Genomic DNA, 24370 nt, shown 5'->3' with positions numbered 1-24370 from the left:
GCAGAATAGCCCTTGAGGAGCAACTCTAGGAAAAAGCAAAGCTAGAGCAGAAGTTAGAGCTTTTTTGCACAGATGGCCACCTCCATAGTAAAGAGAACAATCAATGGGAGAGGATTAGTTTTGACCTTTTTCAGCATGAAGGGTAATACTTGGAGAAGGCTAGGAAGGATGTTTCCACGGTACCAAGTAGTCTGAATGGTTGTATTTTTTAATACACTGTTAATGAATAAAATATTGCAGAAAATGTTTTCTTGTTTGTGAATAACTCAGTCTCCTGGAATTCAAAAAACATTTTTTGGCATTAACACCACCTTTTTAGTTAGAGGTTTTTTTCTGAGTTTTTTTCAGTTAAATTTATTAACCATTTTGAAAATGACAGATGTTAATGATCTGTGTAAAATTCATTTGCTTACTTGCATTAAAATAATTCCCTTAGGATATGGCTGTGTAGATTCTCTGACACCATAAATTTAATGTAATAAATTAAAGGCAACACAGATTTTTTTTAGAGTGTTACAACATGTTCTGAAGAAATGAGTTTTGTGGAATCTCCAACCTGCTGAAGTGCAAAAGCAGAATTCCCAGCAACAAGAGAATAATTTCGTCCCATTCAAAACATGGATTTCAGCATCTCCTACAAGGGGGCTTTCTCACTAAATGTTTTGACAATAGAAGACAAAAAAATGACTGTCTCTTCCTTTATTGGGAACAATTTACCAGCTGGTGAGGGATTGGGTTCTTAGCTAATGAAATTCATTCATTCTCTGACAGGATGCTAAGACTGTCAGCGCATGCGTGGTGCGCTTTCTTAGGAGCAGGATTAAAAGAGAAGGTGGGGGAAAGAGAGATTTTGTGATTTTTTGAAGGACACTGTGTCAGCCCCATTTGATTCTAAGTGTGACAGACAGGGCGTTGCTCTGTGAAGTCTGATGCAAAACGCCTGCAGAGTACTTTGTCACAGAAGTCAAATTGCTTGCCAGCTTTCAAAGAGAAGGAATTTGAATTAAAGCTATCAGGTTTTGTACCTTCTGATATTTTCACTTTACTTTCGCATTTACAAGTATATGCTTGTAAAACGAAAAGCTACCACATGGCAAATTTTAATGTTATCTTAGGAAGTAATTCCACTTTGCATTATTTGTTCTCTATTCTTTTTTGCCAAGACTCATCTTTAATACCTTTTTCAAAAGCTTTACTTCAGAGGAAATACTAAATGTCTAATCCCCCATGTCCCTCAAAAGTAGTGGTCCGAATATTAAAAAATGTTCCTTCGAATAAGCCCCCATTTGGTAAATGCATATTACTCTTTATACTTCCAGAAAAAAAATAATACGAGCAGAAATGATAAAAATAACCCCAGATGACAAAGCATTTGTTCTTTAGCTTTGTTTCATTAGGTAAAGATGGTTATAGTCCCTCCTCTAGGCTGGATAAATGCAAAGGCTGGTGAAATTTGTTCAGGCTCTTTCTCAACTTTTTCTTTCTAACATCTGGTGAAGGTGGTCTCATGATTGGAAATTTATCATGAGAAGAGGGATATATTCTAGAGGAGGAGAGAAGGAACCTCTTAGAATTTTTATTGAAATTTTCCCTACACCTTCTTTCTGTAAGAAAGGACAAAAGATTCTAGTACCTAAGATTTCATTATCTGTTGCCCAGAAAAATTTTGATTCTCCAAAATATTCTTGTCAGGAGCTCTTTAAGAATATAGCTCTAGGTTTTCACATATCTGTATCTAGGTGTTTTGCATGTTTTGAGCCTAGTGTATGGATGTTTTCAGTAACCAAGCATTAAGCAAATGTTTGCCACATCTTTCATATATACTTTTTACAGGATTTAAAACATTGGGGCATAAAAGAAATGTGCGTCTGACATGGGATGAAAATAGCTTCATAAAACTGGATAGCGGATCTGCATGAGCAGAAAGGAAAAAAACATGGATGTGTTATGCATAGTGAGCACTGCCCTTTATTGAAATATTTAATAGTGTAGCACTTAGTCACAGTTAATGTCTTGAAGTATTCTAACATAAATAGAAATGAATTTAAATGGGAATATGTGACTTGAAGCATTCTGAAATATAGAAGACTAGAATTTGGATCAGTGCAATGATGGCTGGATTTATATATGGAGATGTGAGCCTAGGCAGACCATTCAGTGTGAATATTAGAGAGCTTGGGAGCTGATGGCCAGACCTGTTCCTACTTTTTCTGTTACCTCCATTTATTTTTTTTCTTCAGGTTATGTTGACCTGCTAAATATAGTAAGTTCTCTAGTATATCTGAGATAGAAATACAGCTTTGTGGATACTCTTCCTGAATGACATTCGATTAAGATTTTTCATTTTCTTCCTTTGTTTTCCTCAGGCTTTGGAAAGTAATTCAATGTCTGGTTTGATAGTATTGTCATTAACTTTTAGTTTATCTTTTTCTAATAAGCTATACTAAGTCTTAATGTACAATAGAATAAACTCCTTTCCTTTTCTTGCTGTGAGCTTGGAAATGAGAAATAAGACTAAGGGTATTCCAGTCAGAGAATTGAATCTGTGCTGGGTTAGAGGTCATTACATGATGTAGCAAAACATGTTAGATGAGAATACTATTTTCCTCCCTTTCCCAAATGGATTTAATTTCTTAAAGTTGTTGCTTTACCTATTAAGTCTAGGTCATTTAAATGTTATTGCTTTCACCAGCAGCAGGTGGAAAAAATTTCATATTATTCAGCTAGTACCCTCTGAACCCCTTGAAGCAAATTAAGGATGGTACTGATAATCAGTTGTGATGTTGAAAACCTGCAGAAATCTTTTTTTTTTCCTTATTTGCCCAGATGTCTGTTTCACATGAATCTGTATTAGGTCTGAAAAAGATTACACATCAGCCTAAGTATGTTTATTAATTAAACTAACAGTGCTTGTGGAATGGCAGTCTTATTCTGTGTGTTGTTTTAATATTTGAAAAGCTATCTAGTATGTACTGGGCCAGACCCTGATTTCCTGTCTCCTATACAAAAGGAAGTCAGTTTTCTGCCTCCCAAGAATATGTGGATACTGTTATGAGCTATTGATCTAAGGTGGTAAACACAGTCTAAATGCTGGTACTCCTAAAGCAGCATAAGATCATGGTATTTCAGTAGCCTAAAACTCGCTGCTTATTAGAAGAACTCTTAGAGCATCTTTGAGCAGTGTGCATTTGTGAGACTGCTGAAATTGGAACTGTCCCAGATGACCCTGATAGCAGCAGTGGGTGAACGAAGTATATCAATGGCACCTCAAAATCATTGGTCTAATTAAACAGAAGCAAGAGAAGTTCAGGCACAGCATAGGTTGTGTATCTGTTGGCACTTAAAAACACTTGAAGGGTTATTTTTGTCCTGCTCCTTTTTGAGTCTACTTTTCTGGAGGGAAAATATTGAACATAAACATATGAGCCAGCTAACTAGACAGCAGTGGAAGAAGTCTTCTGTATTTGAGTACTCTAGTACGGACTCCCTTCCTTACAAGAGATTTGTTAAAATCAACATACATCTGCCTGGAGAAAAAAACCAACAGGATTATGCTATTATATGAACACTACTGAATGCACCACAACACCTGAGGATATTTCTGTCAAGTTGGACAAAGACAATGTAAGTGCCTGGTTTTATCGGCCAGTCTTGCTGTGCCACCCAAGTCTCCAGGGAATTTCGCAGCAGTTTTACAAAAAGAGTAGTTCCATACCTAGCATACTGACAATTATTTTAATTTGTTTATATTGGCATACCCCTGTGGACAGCTTATTTAAAAGCTACACACACTATTATGTGTTCATTCCCTAAAGGTATTTTTACTTCAGGCACATTTGGCATTGAATTAATTATCATTCTAAAATGTACTTTTAGAGTCAGACTAGTTTAGCTGGATGAAAAAGCTTTGTGTGGAAGAAATGGTGATTACTATTTGAAGCCCATAATGGCTTACAAATGTCAGTTTCGTTACTCATGAAAAGTGGGCCCATTCTCCTTGAATCCACTAAAAGGAATCTTTAAATGCTATTAATTGAAGCTGCTTATAGTTGCCCTTAGCATTAGTGGAAGCTCACAAGCTTCTCAAATACATCTACATGTTCTTTCTGTTCATTGCAGAAGAGGTTTTGTTTGTTTCTTTTTGTTAGTGTGTTTGTATATTTTCTGAATTAATCATTGTTTGCCTTTTAATTGATCTTTACTTTTTAAAAAAAAAATTAGCTGCTATCTTTTTCTTACTGAATTCCACCCTTTGTCAAGTTCCTATTAAAGTATGTGGTATCTTACAACCTAAAACAAAGGCAATAACACCAAAAATCTCTTGTGTTGGAGAGGATTTAGTGTAAGCGGTGTAATTCAGGGAGAGACATTTCCTAATCTTATGGCCAGATAAAGTCACATCATTGCTGTGACTGAGCTCAGATTCGGAAAGGAGTCAAGCCTGGGCAGCGTGCTCCCAGAAAGCAATATGAATTGGAGGCACTCTGCATTAGAGTTATACTAGAGATATTATTTAGAGGACACTGGCTGAGGGCTGAAGCAGTTCTAAGCACTATGTACGGTGTTTTGCTGTATAGAGAAGTGTCTGTGTCTTCCATTTCAGCGCACAAACCTGGAATCATCAGACACGAGTTAGAGAAGGGAACACCAAGGCACCAAGTTGTTAGTGCTGTGGAATTGCACATCCACAGTAAATCCACCCTAACTAGTTTTTCTGGTTTAATTGAGGATTCCTGGTTCATGACTTTGTAATTTCTGAGTAATCATCTTAGAAAATTTTTCATAGAGAGTTTTTAAGCATAACACTTCATTGGTTGAGTTCTTCAGGGTGCAGTTGTGTAGTTGAAAATTTGACCTCAATTCTGCCAATCAGCTTCAGGATTTGTAAAGTAGAACAAGGTTAACATTTAAAACTGAGCATAACCATAATGTAATAAAGCAGTCAAAGAAAGCTCTGTCTTTGGAAAATCTTGAGTTGGATTCCCATCATCCTCTAATCATTTCTATCCTGTCCCACCATGGAAAAGTCACAGCTGCTGAGCTCCACAGGGTATCTTTGCAGAGTTGCTTAGCATAGGTGTTTCTGTAATTAGAATATATTTGAAATAAATGTTCTGTTTAATGGTCCTCAAAGGTGTATTTCCATCTGTGACAATGGTACTGATATCAGGGTGGTGAGCTGTGGTGAAACAGCTTCAGAAATGAGAGGTGCCAAAAATAAGTCTAGAATTTCTTAATTTTATTTTTGACCCTTTTATTGTATATGTAAGAGGATAATACAGCTGGTTTTAGTTTCAAGAACAAGATGAATCAGTAGAACCTGTGAAAGGAGAGCTAAAAGCGAACAAAAGAGTGAAAAATAAAGAAGTTTTCCACATACTTGAGTGTTAAAACAAATCAGATGAAATAAACAAAATTCTCATGACAAATTGAGGTTATGCTAAATAATACAATGAAAACTTCAGCCTAGTGTTTGACAGCAGTCAAAAAAGTGAAGCAAATGTTAGGGACTTTGTAAAGCTTGCTCTGAATCCAAGAATGAAACAGGATAAATCATGATTGGATAAACGTACAGGTCATTCATGTCTTGAGTGACTGTAGCTATGGTTCCCCCTGAAATGATATATTAAAACTGACACGGTTTCAGAGAAGGCAGTGTGATCAAAGGTATAGAAGGGCTTCCGTATCTGGTACTCCTGGGCAAGCTGAGACTAGTCAGGGAAAATTCCATGACTTGAGGGGCATGAAGGACTACTACAAAGTCATGTCTGAAATGGACAACATGACTAAAGGCCCACATTTGCTTTCTTTTCAAATATGAGAACTAGGGGTCTTCAAAAAAAGTTAACAGAAGCCAGATCCAAAACAGAGAAAATAAAATACTTCTTCAGAAGACGGCTAGTAGATGTGTGGAAGTATTTCTTGAATGTTGTGGATGCAAAATGTTTATATAGGCTCAAGAGACTAGTCAGAAATTGAAAGAGATTTGTTGTGGGTTACTAAACAAGCAAACCACAACAGACCCAGATTTCCTGAGTCACAGAAGGGTCAGAGGCTGGAAGGAAAAAGAATATTAAGGAAGGTATCATGTGATTGTTCTTACTTTTCCCTAAATATCCACTTGTGGTCCCTGTTGGAGAAAGAATACTGAGCCAGATGGATGCCCGGTCTGAATCAATACAGTCATCCTTATTTTCACAAACTACTTATTGTTTGAGGTTGGTTAGGGAGACTAATAGTGATGAAGATTCATGGCAGTAGCTGAATGTTTCCAGTCATGCTTAGAATACTTCAAATTAACACAGTATTTATGTTTTTGTTTTTTTCAGTAGTCTAAATGGCAGAAGAGAAATGTAAGAGTTTGGAGAAACAAAGTAAATGAAGAATAGATTTTCTGGGTGGGCTGTTAGAATAATGGAAATACTCTTTGCTGTTTGTGACACTGCATTTCAATTGTTTTTAAATGTATGGATATTTCTGAATTAGTGATCAAAGCTGGTTTATATTAGTCATCAAATCATATAACAGATTGTGGGAAATAATGGGTTTGAAAGTATACATTAAATTGTAGCAAATTCAAACCTCCAAGGACTTAACCAAGAAGACCTGAAATACAAAAACTATAAAAATGCAAAAACATATTGTTGTAAAACCCAAACATAGAAAACTAACCGTATGTCTCATTTCTCCCCTAGTATGAGACTTTACATTTGTCATTAAAAAAAAAATCCAGATAAGCTATTGATCACATGGTATGCAGCATGAACATTGCTCCAGAATTATTTGCAGCCTTAATAATTTCATTACAGGCAATGTACTGGAGGCAAAGTATTCTAGGATTTAGCAACTAAATCAGGGAAAAGATACATTGTGGAATCTATACAGAACCACCTTTAAAAAAAATTCAGCTTCTGCAGGTAATGATACGCATTACAATTCATTGTGCTCATTGATTTTTTTTTTAATTTTAATAAAGGAGATTATGTCTTTAAACTCATAAGATGTGTGCTGCCATGCATATCCACTCTTGTTGCAATGGTTGGGTGATTGAGAATGTTACTAGTCTTGCAGCACCAAGTATATATTGCTTGGGGAATTTTTGAATGGCCTCTACTTTCACTGTGAAATACTACATTGTGAAACCGATCATTAAATATATATGTACGTGTATTTCAACTAGGTTGGAAAAGACCTTTAAGATCATCAAGTCCAACCATTACCCCAGTACTGCCAAAGCCACCAGCAAACCACATCACTAAGGGCCTCACATACATAGTTGTGAACACTTCTAGGCACCACTGCCCTGGGAGTTTGTTCCAATGCCTAATTACCCTTTCAGTGAAGAATTTTTTACTAATATCCAATCTAAACCTCTCTTGGCCATTACTTTTTGTCCTGTCACTTGTTACTTGGAAGAAGAGACCAGTCACCTCCTTGCTCCATCCCACTTTCAGGTAGTTGTAGAAAGCAACAAGGTCCCTCCTGAGCTTTCTCTTCTCCAGACTAAACACCCCGAGTTCCCTCAGCTATTCCTCATCAGACCTGTCATCAGGCTCTTCACCAGCTTCTTTTCCTTTCTCTGAGCCTGCTCCAGCAACTCAATACCTCTCTTGCAATAATGGGCCCAGAACTGAACACAGTGTATTTCTATACATGTATCCCCATCTGTCAGTGTTGCCTGAGATGGTATATTCAGTGACAGCCAGGAAGACCTTGGCACACAATAAGTAAATGTGGTCTGTGTCAGCGTTTTATATGCTCTGGGTTTGTATGTTCTCAGACAGTGATATCCAGGCAACCATATATCACTCACATAAGCAAGAGTAGGGACAGTCAAGGCAGATTAGTATTTATTTAATGGTTTGGTTTTATTTCTTCTCCCTTGCTGGAAATCTAGCCCTGCATACTGTCTATGAAAAATACAGAAATAATCTGTGGTACTGTGTTGTATGTGAATCTGTAAAGTGTGTGGTGCACCCACATGCAGCTAAAATGGTATAGTACTTCTTCTGTGTCTGAGTTGGGCAGGATACAAGTATTTTCACTAAAAATTCTTCAGCAAACATTTTCCCCATCCTTCCTTGTCCCCTGTAGTTGTTAGTTGTGCATATAAATGTACAGTGCATTTGCCTTCCTCTTGGTAACTCCAGAGATACATACTTGATTTGGGGATGCTATACAAAGATCTAACTTGCTGAGGTTGTGAGAGAGGTTTCATTCTGGAAACACTCTTCCAGTCCCTTGAAATCACAGTACTTTTGTGATCAGGGATTGTCTTTATACTCTGAATGAGAATCTTCATGCTGCAACTCTTTAATATCTGAATTTATTGAAGAACTTTTACCTGGCTATAAATAGGAATCCAGAACCCCTTCTGCATGTCCATTTCCTTTTTTGTGAGTCAGCTGCATCAGAACAAAATTCTAATTCACAGGGAAAGCGAATAATTGGAGTATATGAGTAGTAAATCCAGTGAATTTCAGTGTCTTTACTTGCCCATTTCTAGCATTTTCATGCTATGATCAAGACTTGCAGCCAGATTACACAGTTTTTAAGACAGGTTTGCAGCCTATTACACAGTTTTTAAGATAGACGTCTAAAAATATCTTCTTATAAAGCTGCTCCAATAGAAGCGGTTGCATTGAAGAACGCATGCATCCAGACAGTGAAACCCTGAGCTCAGTGTTTTCCGCTTGAGGAAAATCGAGTTTGTAGACATCAAGACTGTAGCCAGCCACCACAGTACTAGGTAGGGACTCTCAGCTCTCTACAAAAGCTGCATGATTGTGAAGAAAAAAAAAAAAAAGAATAATAGTTGGAAAAACACCAAAGTAGTTTGATATAGAAGAAGAGTAAGATCATTGAGGATGCAGTACTTCAAAAACTCTCTATCACAGACTTCCTTTCTAGCTCCTGCTCCTCTATTATACAGTAACAAGGGATCTAATGGTTTAGATGTAAACTGTGTCAGTTGCATAAACATGTACCCCAAGTTGTTTATCTGAAGATCATTGTTGTCAACTGCATTTATGGTCCCAGGAACACTGCATTTACCTTAAAAGTCAGCCTTTCTATTAATGTGCCAGTGGTATCAAGATTCATAAAATCAACAAGCAGAAATTTTAACTTGCACATCAAGGGGAGAAGGTCTCAGCTGGGGTAATACACCCTCATATTTTGAAGTTTAAGTATTAGTTTCAGACTTGTGAGTAATTCCATCCATTTGCTTTCTATGTCAAAACAAATAATTTTCTATGCCTATAGCAGGTCATTAATTTTTCAGGGAGTATTCAGTGCTTCTCAACTGGCTGTATCATTAGTCATTAACATCTCTTTACAGCTGAAGTTCTGTTTTGACCTGTCACTAGAGGCAGGGTTTGTGGAAATTCTATCTATTTATTTATTTGTTTTACAAAATCTCAGAAACCTTCTCAAGCACTCAAAATTTGAAGCTGAGTATGTTGATATTTTAGCAAAGAAATCACTGGCAGATCATTTGGGTCTCTGATGGAGAACTTGCTGTCAGCTGACTTCATTTGTCACACAAAATGTATTCAAACATTAGCCAAATGGTTTTGTGTATGTTTGAATAAGGATGATTTCTTTTCCAGCCATTTCATGGCTTTCCACCATTACGACTAGAAGTGAAAATAAAAGTGTTTTGTTATCTGATGGCACAGACGGTTTCCATCATACCTTAATTTGTCTCCCGAGTCCAAGCTTCATTCACAGCTAGCATGTTCCATTTAGCCGTGAGCTGAACTATCCACTTACCTTCCCCTTTTTTCTTTTTTTTTTAATAACTGCTATCAATTCTACCTAAAATGCCCTCATATGTATCATTATGTTGTGACTTGGCTTTTCCCTTTCATTTGCTCTTGAAAGTTTGCTTTTAGCTGAAGCTTGGGACCTCTGCCTGCCTCTTAAAAAGATCCTCTTTGTTTCACTAGCAGGAGATTCCTTATCATGATAATTCAGTCATTTTCACATCAGGTTTAGAAAAAAAACAAAGAACGAAAACCCAGGTTAAAAAAAAAAAACAAAAAGTAACACAAACCAAAGAATTTTCTTTTCTCTCTAATTTTCTCATGGGAATAATACAGATAATTACAGACACTCTAGGTGATGTTAATGCAGACAGTTACTTGGCTTTATATTCTCCTTTTATTCAAAAATATTGCACATTATTATTACTAAGACAGAAAAAGAAAAAACCTTGAAGTAAAACAATTAAAATGTAATTTAAATGAAGCAATACTTCTGAGAGTTAGTAATTGTACTGAGCAGCTCATTATGCTATAACTAGCCAATTCATTGAATTGTGAATTCATTGACAAAGCTTTATATATATATACATATACACACACATATATATATGCACAGTTTTAAGTACCCTTATTGTAATACAGCACTTTGAGAAAAAAACTTTGGGAAATGAAGGTTTAAGGTGAAGTTACATATAAATGTAATACTCTCTTTGTCCTAGAGCTGGCTCTTCAGCATAGTTAACTTGCTTTAGAAGAAATGCATTCACACAGACAACACTGCACTGCGTAGAGGCTGTGAGCTGTGGCAGCGCTCTCCTGGACTGCTGTCCACACCATGCTGCAGCATCCACAAGGTGTGGGAAAGCAGGCTGAGGTGAGAACAGGGTGAGAAATACACATGCAACAAATAGCAGACAGATTCCCTGTGTAAAGAATGGAGTTTTGCATTTCCACCTATGCTGTGTTCCAGTTTCTGTTCTATGAACAGTCTTCAGACCAAAGCATCTCAAGAAAGACAAAGGAAAAGAAAGGCTAGGCTTTCAGAGCTTGCTTCAGAAAAAAATTGAAATTCAGTTTCATTCTTTAGCTAAGGGGACTTGACTACCCATGACAATCTGTGAGAAGAATATTTCAACCACCAGGGCTTACAGTATTAGAACTGAAGTTTCTCTCAGTGAGTCTTTTGGAGATGTTCTGTTGTGAATGTTATTTGCATTAACATTTCAAATGTGGTCTAGTCTAGATACTCACGTGGGTGGTTGTTGCAGTGAGTATGTGAGATGAAAGTTGACCTCTTTTAAAGATGAATTTAAAAGCTCTTCCTATGTCCTGCTTCAAACCAGGACAATATAATGTAAACTATAACTCTTTTGTGATACGTGGTGCTGCTTGTCCTCTTTCTTACCATTGTCAGAAAAGGCAACACTATGATGTATCTCCGTGTATCTAATTTCCCCCAAAGCTGTATCTAAGTAGAGACTGGGGAAGTAACAGCTCTCCCAGATAATGTCACAGGCTCATTTTTAACAGCGTTTAACAGAATATGGGCAGAGGTTTGCAGTGAGCACTAATTGCGCTAAACAGAGTTTTCTCAAACAGAATTCTGGGAGCTCTACATATCTTGATTAAAGACATTCCTTCTAAGAGGAAGGAAATGAATCCAGGGCTCCTGTATTAATTCTCAAGTGTCTTTTCAAATGAACCAAAACTGTACTCAAAATCCTATTAAGAGTAGAAATGACTGAAATAATATGTTTCAGTGTATTTATTAAATGAAAAGAAACACATGTACATTGCAAGCAGATGTGTTGCTGTCTTTTCTTCCTGGGTTAGATGATTCTCTAAGTCCTTACACTTAGTGACTTAAAACTGAATTGTTACGTAGAGAGTTTTGTATGCCTTTATCTCAGCTGTCCTCAGTCTTCCTCTGTCATCTGAATGCTTGTGTGAACAAAAAAACAGAGGAATAAAACAGCAGGAAAGACAAACCTGTTGTGCTATCCAAATGTGAGTGTGTACAGACTCCTCCTTTATTTCCCTTGCACACTGGTCAGCATCATCTTTAAATGCTGGCGGTCCCTCCTTAAATGTAGTACTTGTTAATCACCACAGGTGGATTGTGTCTGTCATCTTTCTTGATGAGCACAGTGATGGAAAACACAGTGTATGTTTTGGGGCAGGGAATTAGGCTACCTGTAAAGCACTGATTTTGTGGCACCTTGACAGGAGATGATAACAAACCAATTTCGTATTTGTCAGGCTTGGCCAGGAGTAATACAAGTATAACTTTTTAATTCACTGTATTTTCAGATTTTTCTTTTTTTTTTTTCTTTTTTTTTTTTGTTTTGGTCTCCCAGAGAAAGAGACTTCTAGGCAAACACTTGAGGACATGTAAGAGAATTACACTTTTAATATTATAGCGCTCATTATTTTAATTAATGGCTGCAAGAAGTTGCTCTGAGACAATTTTTTAAACTTCCTGAAATGATCGTTAATATTTGATGAGAGAAAGAAGACTATCTCCTCAAGTAATGAATTGGTGTGCTATAAAGCCATGCATCCAGCACACTTCTTGGGCAAAATGTGTTTATTTCTTTGACTCACACTGCTCCCTAATGACTGAAACTTCCATTTAAACCTATGTTTTCTACCTGTACAGTACTAAGCTATTGCCTACTATTTTTAACCACTGCCACACCTTTTTGAAGTGGAAGCTGGCTGATTTAAAACACCCCCTTATTTTCAAAGGTTAATATTAGGCATGTAGTTGAAGGGATTTGTGTGTTCTAGAATAACATGGGGAATGAGCCTGGGAGATTAAGCCAGACATATTGAGGCACCAGCATATTGTATCCAGCAGCTGTCTTCTGTGGATCAGCTAGAGGCAGGATAAGGCTCTGCCCTGCTGACTTAGTACCTAAGCACCAATGCCTTTGAAAATAGTAGTCCTGTATCTGTACATGTTGAATCTTTGCTCTATATACTAGCTATTGCATTTATACCCAAAGAATTCCAGATAGAATTATCAAAATATATAGGCTCATTAAAAAATTTCAACTGCAAGTTTTCTGGGTTTGTTAGCTTTTGTGTTTTGGACAGGTTTGAGTCTGCTGTGCAGATGACCAGATTCCACTGCCTCTTTTCACTGTTCAGGTGGGTTTTCTTTAATCTTCTGTCTGTTTTAAAAAACCTTTTCATACTGCTCAGATGATATTGTGGGGAAATCTTCAGCTTCTCAATCCTCCAGTATCTGCTTCAGTGTTTCACCTTTGTCAGGTATTCCATTGTCTGCCTTATTGTCTATTCCCTTCTCTGTCTTCTTTGTTACCTGTTGAACCAGTTTTCTTAGCTCTTTCTCTGGTTTTCTTTCCTTTTCCTATAATGCATAATTTATTACTTGTTAAAAAAAAATAAAAGACAAAAGGAATCTATGAAATAAACAGGCATTTTGTTGGTGGATTAAGCAGGAGAGCTGTCTTGCACAAAATCTATAAACAGAATAGCAGATTTCAGTGATCATATGTGGTAGGAAATGCTGACATAGACCCAGGTCATAAAGTCTTCCTTCAACATTGGCTGCTGAATTTTACCTTTAAGGGACCATGAAGAAGAAAAACCATGAAGTCTTAATATGTTATAAATTGGCCAAGAGAAAAATAAATGCCTCGGATATTATCAGTTGAGAAAAGCAGGCAGGTTCTTTTCAGATTCAATGTGGTACCTGGGTACCCAATGCAGAGAACCTAAACCTTAAAAAAGTATCAAATTCAGAAGATTAATCATTCCAGTCAAGTTGGGCATCCAAATTCTGTGCTACCTGGGATCTGTAAGAGTTTTTGAAAGAAATCTGCGTACTCTTTGTTGTTTTCTGTTTCCTATTCTTTCAGGTCTTTCAAAATAAACCTTTGTTTTCAGTTAATTCAGTTAATGTTCACAAGGCAAAAATAAGGAAAACTGCAAATTTATTGTTATCCAGTTTTAATAAGATTCCTTTGTTTGTATAAAACACAAGTAATGACTGTATGAGATAAAGGGTATGAATTTCAGAATACCTGAAAATTATTGTAAGAATGATCTTTAATAATTCTAGTTATTTTTAACTAATAAGTTATGGTTGGTTTTTGTTACTGCATTGGTCTCAGTGGACATAATTAACAGTGAAGTTGTTTTTCATTTTTAACAAGAATATTTTTTTAGTCCCCCTGAAAGTGAGGGCATTTTTTTTTTTTCTAATTAATAATTCTCTCTGTTGGAAAAAAAAAAAAAGAAATCAAATATAATAATGGCCACATTCTTTGCGTGACTGGAAGGCAGCTGCTAAGCATACTGTGAAGTCATATCTCAAAACACAATTCTGAATGGAATTCTAAGCTGGTATAAACAGGCATAACTTCATTAAGTTCAGAGGAATTATGTTTGCCTGCTGTAGTCTTGAAATAGCCTTTATTATCACTGAAGATATTAAGCATAGCAGTAAGTCACTGACTTTCTTGCTTTTGGAAAAGCTTTTATAGCTTATGAATGTGCTGTAAATAAGAATGCAGGAGATTGTCAATTTAAAATTATTTAATGGCACCATTTCAATAGAGATGTGTTATTAAGAAACACAAAGAATCTTTGAGGCTATGCAACTAATTCTGGAATCATCCATGTCTTTTGTTGTATGGAGATGCAACTAATATAGAGATTAATTTTGCTAATTATGTGAATAAAGAAAGTGTGGTGGGAGACCAAAGAATATTTTTCTTTCATTTAAATCTATCACTAACAAATATTCTTTTAAGACTGTAGTTCTCTCAGCACTGTAAAAAGAACTGTTTATTCTTTTTGGTTATTTGAAAAGCAAGGTAAGACAAACAATACCTTATCTTTTAAGAAAGACTCCTCCCTCTCGCCCCTCATCCCATCCCCATCTAAGGCTGTAGATTTATGTGTCTGTGTGCAAACTGAGAACTGGTTATCAAAGCCATCCTTTCTTGATGTGGCTTTACTTATCTTTTGAAATTGTTTTTTTTTTTGGTTTTGTTTTTTTTTTTTGTGAGGTGGGGAAGATGTTGAAACATTTCAGGGAGAAGAGATAAAATCATTGTCTTGACCTGTTCTGGTAGCTATGTAGAATGAAACTCATGACTTGTTTTGGGGTTTGGTTTTTTTTTTTCTTCTAACTCCTTTGTGTTGAATGTTTTCTGTTGTACATGCCTGAGGTGTTACAGCTGTTATTACCTGGTTTAGCAACTGACTGCCTTAAGTTCTGGTATCACCCTGAGATAGCAGAAATCTTATGGAAGACTCGAAGAGGTTCACTCCCTTGTCTCTTTAGGCTGTATATTCACCATTCTCCATCACAGATGGAGAAGTGCTCAGTTTTCTGGAAAGCTTCTCTCTGTGATAGTGTCAGCTTGAGTCTAAAAGTGGCAGCTTCAGGAGCCCCAAAAGAGGCTGTAATTGAGTGGTTTCCAGCTTAATGTGACAAGTTTAAGAGGTATGAAAAGACTGATGCATTTTGAATAAATCTTCCTTAGAACTATCAAACTGACTGGTTACTTGAACCTAACTTTATTCAAACTCCTGGCAGTTCTCCCAGCATCAATATTCAGCATACTGTACAGTCAGTCTTCCCTCTTCTCTTTGTACCACTGCAGTGGGACATAATAAAGTTCATGCAGCTGTCATTGTAAATAGATGTGAATTATATGTAATTGCCCATGTTACCAGTTTATAACAGAATAGGCTGATACACAGCCCATTGATACGAATCTCTCCATTGGCTGTAATGGATTTTTGATCAGACCCAACCAAATAAAGACAGAAGAGAGATGAGACGAAAGAACAAAACAGGAAAGGCAAGTGAGTCTAAAGGTAGCAGAAGAGTCTCTGCTGAGGTCTGAGTGTTGAACTATAGAAAACCCTCACTGAGTATCCTGCATTGGGTTCACAACTGAAAAATATTTACTGAGTACATTTAACCAAACGGATTTAAGTATACATAATCCATTTACAAAACATTTACAACTATTGGGTAAACTGAGCCCATTTTTTTGTGTGGTTGTCCCTGCAATCAACCTGTAATCATGTGTAAACTGTGAGCAACATGTGCAGTTCATATGCAATGACTTATGGACTGGTTTTGTGGATTCCAATTGTATCACCAGTGATAATAATCTTCAGCGTGCCACATCGGGGTTTAACATCTTTAAAAATCTTTGGTGTCTTTCTTCCTATATTAAACTCTTCCAGGTTTAAAAATATACTAACATATACCACATAGTTCAGGATTACCTTTCATTTACTGATGAAGTCACAGAATACAGTGCCTGGCCATAACCTGCTTTTTCCATGCATACTTGATCATTTTAGCTCCAGCTCAAACCTGGAGTTTGTATTGTAATTCAGAGTAGCATCTCTATGGGCTGACAGTACTGCAAAAGAAGCTTTAAGCTATACTACTTTGTTTTTAAGACTGCTAAAAGGTGTTTATTTTCTGCCTTCTTACCACTCTATAAGCTTTTGAACCTTAAACAGTAAATCAGCATAGCTTTACAAGTGGTGAGAAATGAAAAATAGAATTAATGCCATTTCTCTTAAAATTCCACTTTCTAGTTTCTCTGGGAAGCAAGTCACAAAAACTTCATGAAGTTACGAAGCCATAGAAAAGTTTCATTAATATACTTTTGAGAGGACCTCATTAGTCTCCACTATACTGCCTGCACATAACTGCTTAAAACTTATGCCAAAGCACCACCATAGTGTGTCTCGCACACATGAATATATACAATGCTGTCTGATGGGGCTTCTTTGCCATAGTTTCCCAATGCCTCACAAAATTCACAGCTTTAGCCTTCTGTCACGTTGTGGTTTCCACTGACATTTTGTGTACTGTAGATCAGAGTGTGGTAGGCAGGTACTGGAGTGGTAATCTTGGAAAGGATGCTTCTACAGGCATAAATCCTGAGGTTCCTTGAGACTCTTTCTTCCTTAAGTTGCTGAAGCTAGGTTAATGAGCTAGCTTTTTCCTTCCCTCACAACCACCTATGCTGTTGCAAACAGTCCAAGGAAGATGTATAAGAATAAGCAGCTTCTTTTCACCTCAAGAATCAATGAGCACAAAGAACTTTTTTCCCCATCCTAGGAATAATCATGTCTGCTAAAAGAGAACTAGCAGAAGACAGAACTAGGTTCTGAGAAAATGCTGGTAGATGTTAATGTGAGAAAAGGGAGACAAATCCATCCTTAAGTAAAGGTAACAAAAAAAATAAAAAGCTATCCCTAGTCTGAAATTCCTCATTTAAATACTAATTATTTGTTTCCTTTCATGAGTGTATAAGTTCATTCAGATACTTCCTGAAAAAGGTCCGTATGATCTCTCTTCAAAGAAAAATGTCAGAGGACAATAGTCTGCTGCTGGGGAAAAATGTCAAGGTGAAGTCTGGCCATATATCATCTCTAAACGCTGAGGCACAAGGATTTCAAGGGGTAAGGTATTTATCATGTGATATTGTTCTATTACTATGACTCTGTATTTCTGTTCTGCCAAGTGATTGATGCCTGCTGTGTGTAATCATTCTTTTAGTGCACTAGTATGTCAATTGTTCACTGTAACGTTGTTAAACAGCTGCATTCAGGCTGACTGCAACAAAAGACTCATGTTGGTTTCAGCCAATCTGAAAACAGCACATCATGAAAGTGCCAGTACATAGGTTCAGTATTAATTCATTTACAAACAGTACAAAAATGCTAGATTATCCATCACGCTACTGAGCAGCTTTCCTGAAAGCTTATAATAAAGATTATTTGACAACATGGATGGGGTTGCTTGTGCAAAGCATAGAAAACATTGTACATGAAGTAACTGCAATACATGTGTAGCCTGAGCTTCATTTGAGGAAGTACGTGGAGTGTTTCAGAGTGCATTATCTACCTGTGCTATTGTCAATGATTGTATTCCAGCCTTTCCTCTCCTCTGGGCAGAACATTTCTGGTCCCAAAGTAACATTAGTAGAGGAGTATGACACATGAAGAAGCATTTATTGTCACTAGCTTGTGCTGATCAGAAGCAAAGGTAGAGCTAGCACTGAACTGCCTACATCTCAAGGTCCACCTACTTGACAAATAGAGGGTGTTCAGGTGAACGCCCAGTCAGTCTCTGCACATTCTTAGTGACGTCAATAATAATATAAATAGGCAAGAGGCTACTTACATAAATAACCTTTCTTTCATTATGAAGTAGAAAAAAAATAACAAAAGAGAATAACTTGTATAACACTTGTTTTTTACAAAAGATAGGCTATTTTTTCATGAACAATAGTGATGAAGTGGTCCTGATTTGTGTGTGTGAGTACATTTATTCATGTCTTAGAGTGTTTGTAAAAATACATACTAGTCAAAGATTTATTTGCAAATTAGAGTTTTTACTGAACTTCTGTCATGTTTTTGCTAGTACCCATAACTTTTGAAACTAAATATATTTATTTCAAGTACTAATTGATATTAATGATTTATCATTAATGTTAAATAATGCCATAATTTCATTATACACTTTTTTATAAATACATGAGAGATTAAGTAAATATGATTGAGATTGTTCTGTTTACATTGGAACCAACCACATACAGTTGTAGAAATACCTACACTTCATTGTTTTTATTCATTAAACTGCAAGTGTACCTAATACTGTGGAACAAATTGGGTTTTTTTTACAGCTTTTGGTACATTGCTTCGGAAAGTCATGTTTCATGTTTTTTACCTTCCCAAGGTAAGGTTTATTTAAGATTTGGGACTTCAGATAAAAATGTTGTCAGCACACTTTTAGGGGATGGTGAAAGAATCACTGATCAAAAATTTTATATGCATTGTACAGCTGAAAGTTAATCTGAAGGAAAATAGTATGAAATGAAAATGTGAAATTTTTAGTGATATATTCCCTCCTCCTCGCATCAGCTTCACTGAGTTTTTACTTTGAGCCATATTGTAATTGTTAATTGTTACCCCATAGCGCAGACTTCACCGCTCCACTGAGCACATGAGACATTGCTCTAAAGGCATTGCCTGAATGAACAATCTGGCATGATTGTTGGGAATACATCCATTGCATCCATCTTTAAGAAAAGGAATAATGCCTTCCTTTATGTAAGTTAGTGACTTTTTTTGGTTGGTCCTGCATATTTATAGAGTCTTTTAGCTTCCACATACTATTCTTCTAGCCAGCAGTCAACAAAAAAAGAGGTTACAAGCAACCACCCTGTGGTTCCCAAAACCCACTTAGCAGTGAGTAAAAACTAGGGTTAAATGTTTCTTTGCCTTTATTGCCCCCAATTTTGTTCAAATGAGGACCAGCTACATTTTTGCCTTGTGTAAAAAATCATGCAGGAGCTACCATAAAAATGAAATGGGTGTATTTTATTTCATTTAGAATTGACCTTGCTTAGAGAGGGCTTGAAATCTATCAAAATATGCATTTTTATCATCCTTAAGAGATACTGCTCTTAAGTAATTTGATTGTAATGAAGGTAATAATAGGAAAATTATTTGAATCTTTGCTTTTTCAAAAGTAATTTTGACTATTATTCTGCCTTTCTACATCAAGAACTCATTCAAAAGTAATATGTAGAATAGATTGTTCGAGTAACAAGGTCAGTTTGTTTTATTTCAACAACATATTCAAATGGCTAAGCTGATATGACTTCTGTAATACTGTTCCTTCTGTTCCATTACAAGGAAGGAGACAGTGAATTTAGGTTAAGTTTTATTATAAGCACTGGCTTTTTCTGAAATGACATGCACTTTATTCCTTTATAAATTTTGGAAAACATTTGGAAACACTTAATCCACCTTCTACTTCCACAATTTAATTAGACATGGTAATTAAGATACAGTAAAAATGCATTTTGGACTTTCAGGCTAGATTGTCACAACATAGAATCTCAAGGTGGAAATCCTGTATATACTCAACATGGACCTCTGATTTGTTCCAAAAATTAATTCTCTTTACAAGTTGACTTCCTTCACAGTAAAGAGCCATCAAGCTATGAGACTTTTGTTTTATGTGTGACCAACCACCTTCGCTCCTCCTGTCACTGTAAAGCATAAACTCTGGATTACATGCAGCTTTGCACTACTGACCTAGCTGCAATGTGCCATCACAATGGTGGTTATCTGTTCTACAGCCTTATCTTTAAGCCACATTGTTGTCATAATGTAAATTCCCTGTCTGTGGAAACAGGTAAAGTTAATGCAAACAAAAACTTCTGGTTTACTACTAGTTGTCAGTTAGATATGTGAATTGTAGTTCTGAAAACCAGGACTGTCCTTTTGGCAGCAGGCCACATTTTTAGAAGGCTAAGAATTAATGAAATACGTCCCTTTATGCTGCCAGAATGATTCAGAAAAGCTTTGGGTGCAAATTCACATCCATTTTATCTCTCCTTTGTTAGTGGAAAGTTTCAAGTGTCATAAAGTAAATAAGACTCTGGTCTTTGGGTCAAGTTGAACATTTCAGTTAGGTACATCACGTAGCTTCATATTTTCCATCTTGCTATTTCTTTGTCTCATGTAAATAAACTGAGCTTCTAATTTTCTGAAAGACCAATATTCCTGTACTACTGTTAGCTTCCCTGTATCTTTGCACAACACATTTTCAGTCCCACTGGGCTGGCACCAATTGCAAAAATATGTTTCTTACATTTATTTTTTATTTTACCACATGTTCTCTCAGGAATTTTCAAGCTTGCAAGACTATGAAACTATAAAAATGAGAAAGATGATTGGGAGTTTTAGGCTGCATCAAACGTTCTTTTCATGGCTTATGCTCTCTGAAAGTCATGCACAGTCAGGTTTCAGACAGTGCTCAAATATATCTAGACTCAGTATTATGCCGTTGACTGTATTATCAGCTGTTACAGTCCCAGGGCTGGGAGAAGGAGGCCACACCTTTCTGCTCATGCAGACATCTAAACATGTTGGCTATTGTAGAATTTCATTTAAATCATACCGTGGAAGAACAGGCAGCCTAGAAAGACAGATCTATTTTGTCCATTGGTGAATTGCAGTTTCGTCAATTTCTCAAGGAACTTTTGACCCTCTGTTACTGTTGCTCTAGCAAATAGAGGGTGGGAGCTCTCCTGTTGGCTTTTTCTAGACCATTACACCAGAAGTCAAGAGAAATACAAGGAGGAGTAAATCTTGCTTTCCCATTGGAATAGAGCTGATAATTCACACCAGAGTTTTCAAACTCCAGAGTCCTTTCTAAGGGGCAGGATAGCATTCATGTTGCTGCAGCGATAGGAGTGAGAATCTGCTTACTTTTGGAGGTCTAACCCTCAGTATCTGAGCTGACTGCTTAGAAATCATACTTAGAAGCTTAAAGTTGAGCACTAGTAAGTCCCTGTTTCTACTAGACTCTGTAATATGAGAACCAGCTTATATAATCCCCATGTTTATAAGACTTGTACCCCTGCTAGAATGGAATACTGGACAATTTAGTATTTGATATCATAACATATCAGTTTGAGTCAATTAAAAAAAGTTTTAGCATTTTTCTAGGCATATAGATCAGGCAGAATGATTTACCTGTGGCTTTTTGGTTTGATTACAGTAATGCCTTTTCCGTCTGATAGGAACTCTTTGAACAGTTGTTCTAACTTTGGGGAAAAAAAAGACCCTCTTCAGACTCTTCAAAGGTATCTTCAGCAGCTAATAATTAATTTTTTGGAGTGAAAGTAATTGTAATAGAAGTGACCTTTCCCCATAGCAATAGCTTCAGTCACTTCCATCTGTCAAAACTTCTTTGCAAGATTATAATTAATGGTGAAAAATATTTGCTGCCCGGTCAATGAGTTATTGAGAATCCCAAATACCTGAGTGCTTTATAATATTCTGGCAGTTAAAAATAAATAACCAAACAAATAAATAAATGGAAATGTCACCTCCAAGGTGAAGACACATTTCCTGTGGCAATTTCTAGAAAACAGAGGAAACTCAATGCTCTCCCATTTGATCTTGAAGCCAGACAATAAGGAAAAACCATCGGTGTTCCTCAGCAGGCTTCCAAAGGGAAGCTTTGCAACAACATGGCCACATTCTTTCAGAGATCTGTGTGAATTACATATATACAAAAATGTCTTATTCTTTCTCTGCCACCCATATCCTAAAACTGCTAGTGTTAGCAGGAGTGGTAACTGGACTGCTGCCACAGAACTGTAGTCAGCTCTGTCTTCAGTACTCAGCTGCACGGATCCTCCCTATATCTTCTTGCCTTTTAGGCAATGTATGTTTTCTCTGGAGGGAAGGCACAAATTCAAGGATAATTCACATCTTCCTCTTGAGCAGCTGATCAGCTGAGCATTAGCTCAGATATGACTTGGCCACAGAGAGTGAGCATTAAAATCACTGCTTGCTCACCACACCTACAGGGTTAGATGGGCATCACAAAGCAGGAAGAATGTGCAGTGTACAGAAGACTGCATGTTTTCACTGTCACCTCAAAAACTCTAAGCAAGAAAATTTCTTCCTGAGTTCTTTAAATATGTCATGTCACTTCCATAGACACTGGAGTGTAAATTCCACAGTGCTGCCTTCAGTGTTTTCCTTTTGTGTATTGACATCATTGAATGGTAAATGTAATCTCCCCCTTGCTTCCTGCCGAGATCCTGTGACTTACAGCTATTTTAATATCAGATGCTGCTACCCAGTGCTCTGGTATTATATTATCATTTAAATATATCATTTATTAAATTTATATTATTAATAATATAAATATATTATTATATTATTAAATATATTAAATATATGGTTTTATATTATTATTAAATATATTATCCATATATTTAAGCTAAGACTACTTAGACTTTCACAGCTGCTTACAAACATCAGTCAGATAAGAGTTCTTATAGATCATCTACACAAGTAGAAATATATTCCAAGTTCTAGTACTGGAATGAGTGTGAACCCCCATATTGGCTCAGGAATACTCAGAGGCAGCTATCAACATAGCTACTGAACATTCTCACCGTGTGAAAGCACAGAAGTTATAATGCACTCTGCTTTCAGGTGTGGTTGGTGATTTCACTTCTTTCTCATTATCCCTGCTAATACCCTCTGTTCTCAACTTAGACGCATTACAGAAGGCTTAGCTATTGCCGCTAAAAGGTAGCTGTGAACTGCATTTGTATCTCAGTTCACAAAAGTCAAGCTGATAGTGTAACAAGACAGTGAGGAGGGTTTAGTTCAGACCCAGTTTTAGTTATTGAGCAAATAGCAGCAATGCTGCCAGCCTTCATTACATTGCACAGACAGATGGTCTGGACTGAGAGACCAGCAATTAATGTACAATGTGTTCTTTGTTGGCACTTACCACAAAGGGATGTTTTTTTGTGTATAAACTATCTTATTCTTAAATCTTGTTTTGTTTTGTGACTCTAGAGTCTCTATGTAGCTGGAGGGAAATAATTCCATGTAGGCAATAAATGGAGGGGTTATTCTCTCTTTTAGTTTTCATTCAATGTTGTAATGACTGAAAATAACTTTTAAATTTTGAAATACTCTTGTTATCATAGTAAAATCTCCCAAATGTATCTTCTGCATTAAAATGAGTTTTTTGCCCTCTAGATTGGGAATTTTATAATTTCCATCAGGAAAGAATTTCTCTTTCCTGCACGATACGTAGAAATCTGTGACATAGGAGTGAATGTACACATTTGGTCCAGATGCTTGTCTTCATGAGAATCACTAAAGTTTTGTACTTCACTGATCAGCTGAGAACTTGCCTCATTATTTGTTTTAAATTATTTTTATTCTTCAGTTCTATTACCAGAACCCTGATTCATTCACTAAGTAAAATCTGACATGAAATGAGCCAGATGTATGCCTTGTTCCTTGACTATGCCTCAACTATTTTATATCCTGAATGCAAGTTTTTTCAGTTAGAGCTGTATCAAAAGGCACCAGCTTTTCAGGATTCCTATTAAAGGCAGAACGCCTGTGGATGTGAGTCAATACACGTCTGTTTGTTGCATTTTGCCACATTTGGGCTATGATTTGAAGCAGAGGTGGTGATCTATAAAACCTATTCCATATTAAAACTCCTGCCTCATTTTCATGATATTGTCAACTCTTTCAATGAAGTGGGAAGGCTTTTTAGCTCTGCCTCTGAGGTATTTGGGAGCTTATTTGGTCAGGATGTCAAACCTCAAATACTGAGGACATAAATATGTGATCATGTAATCAGAGTCTGCATCATGAGCAAGAGATGAGATAATGTTCTAGGATTCATTTTCTGATATTTCTCCCTTTCCCTACAAGCGTTTTTTTTTGTTTTTCTTTTGAAATTGTACTTCATATATGCTGTAGAGAAGACAGATAGATAAAACATTGGACTATGATTATAGGATATCACAGGTAAAAGTCTATTTTTCCATTCAGTAATGCAAACTGCAAACTTCCTTGGGCAAAAGTTTCAGCAACACAGGTGTTTTTTTCTTCTATACCATTCTTATTTGCACTGGCTTTTGTATGAAAAGCACCATTAATGCAAGTATGAATGACTCTTTTGTAAACATTTTTTGTGCAGTCTTCAGATTATGTTACATGGCATTGCACTGGGGATGTTC

The sequence above is a fragment of the Pezoporus occidentalis genome, unplaced genomic scaffold (genome assembly GCF_034315485.1).
Source record: "Pezoporus occidentalis ecotype Australia unplaced genomic scaffold, CSIRO_AGI_Poc_V1 ctg20, whole genome shotgun sequence".
Lineage (NCBI taxonomy): Eukaryota > Metazoa > Chordata > Aves > Psittaciformes > Psittacidae > Pezoporus > Pezoporus occidentalis.
This window is presented reverse-complemented; position numbering follows the sequence as displayed.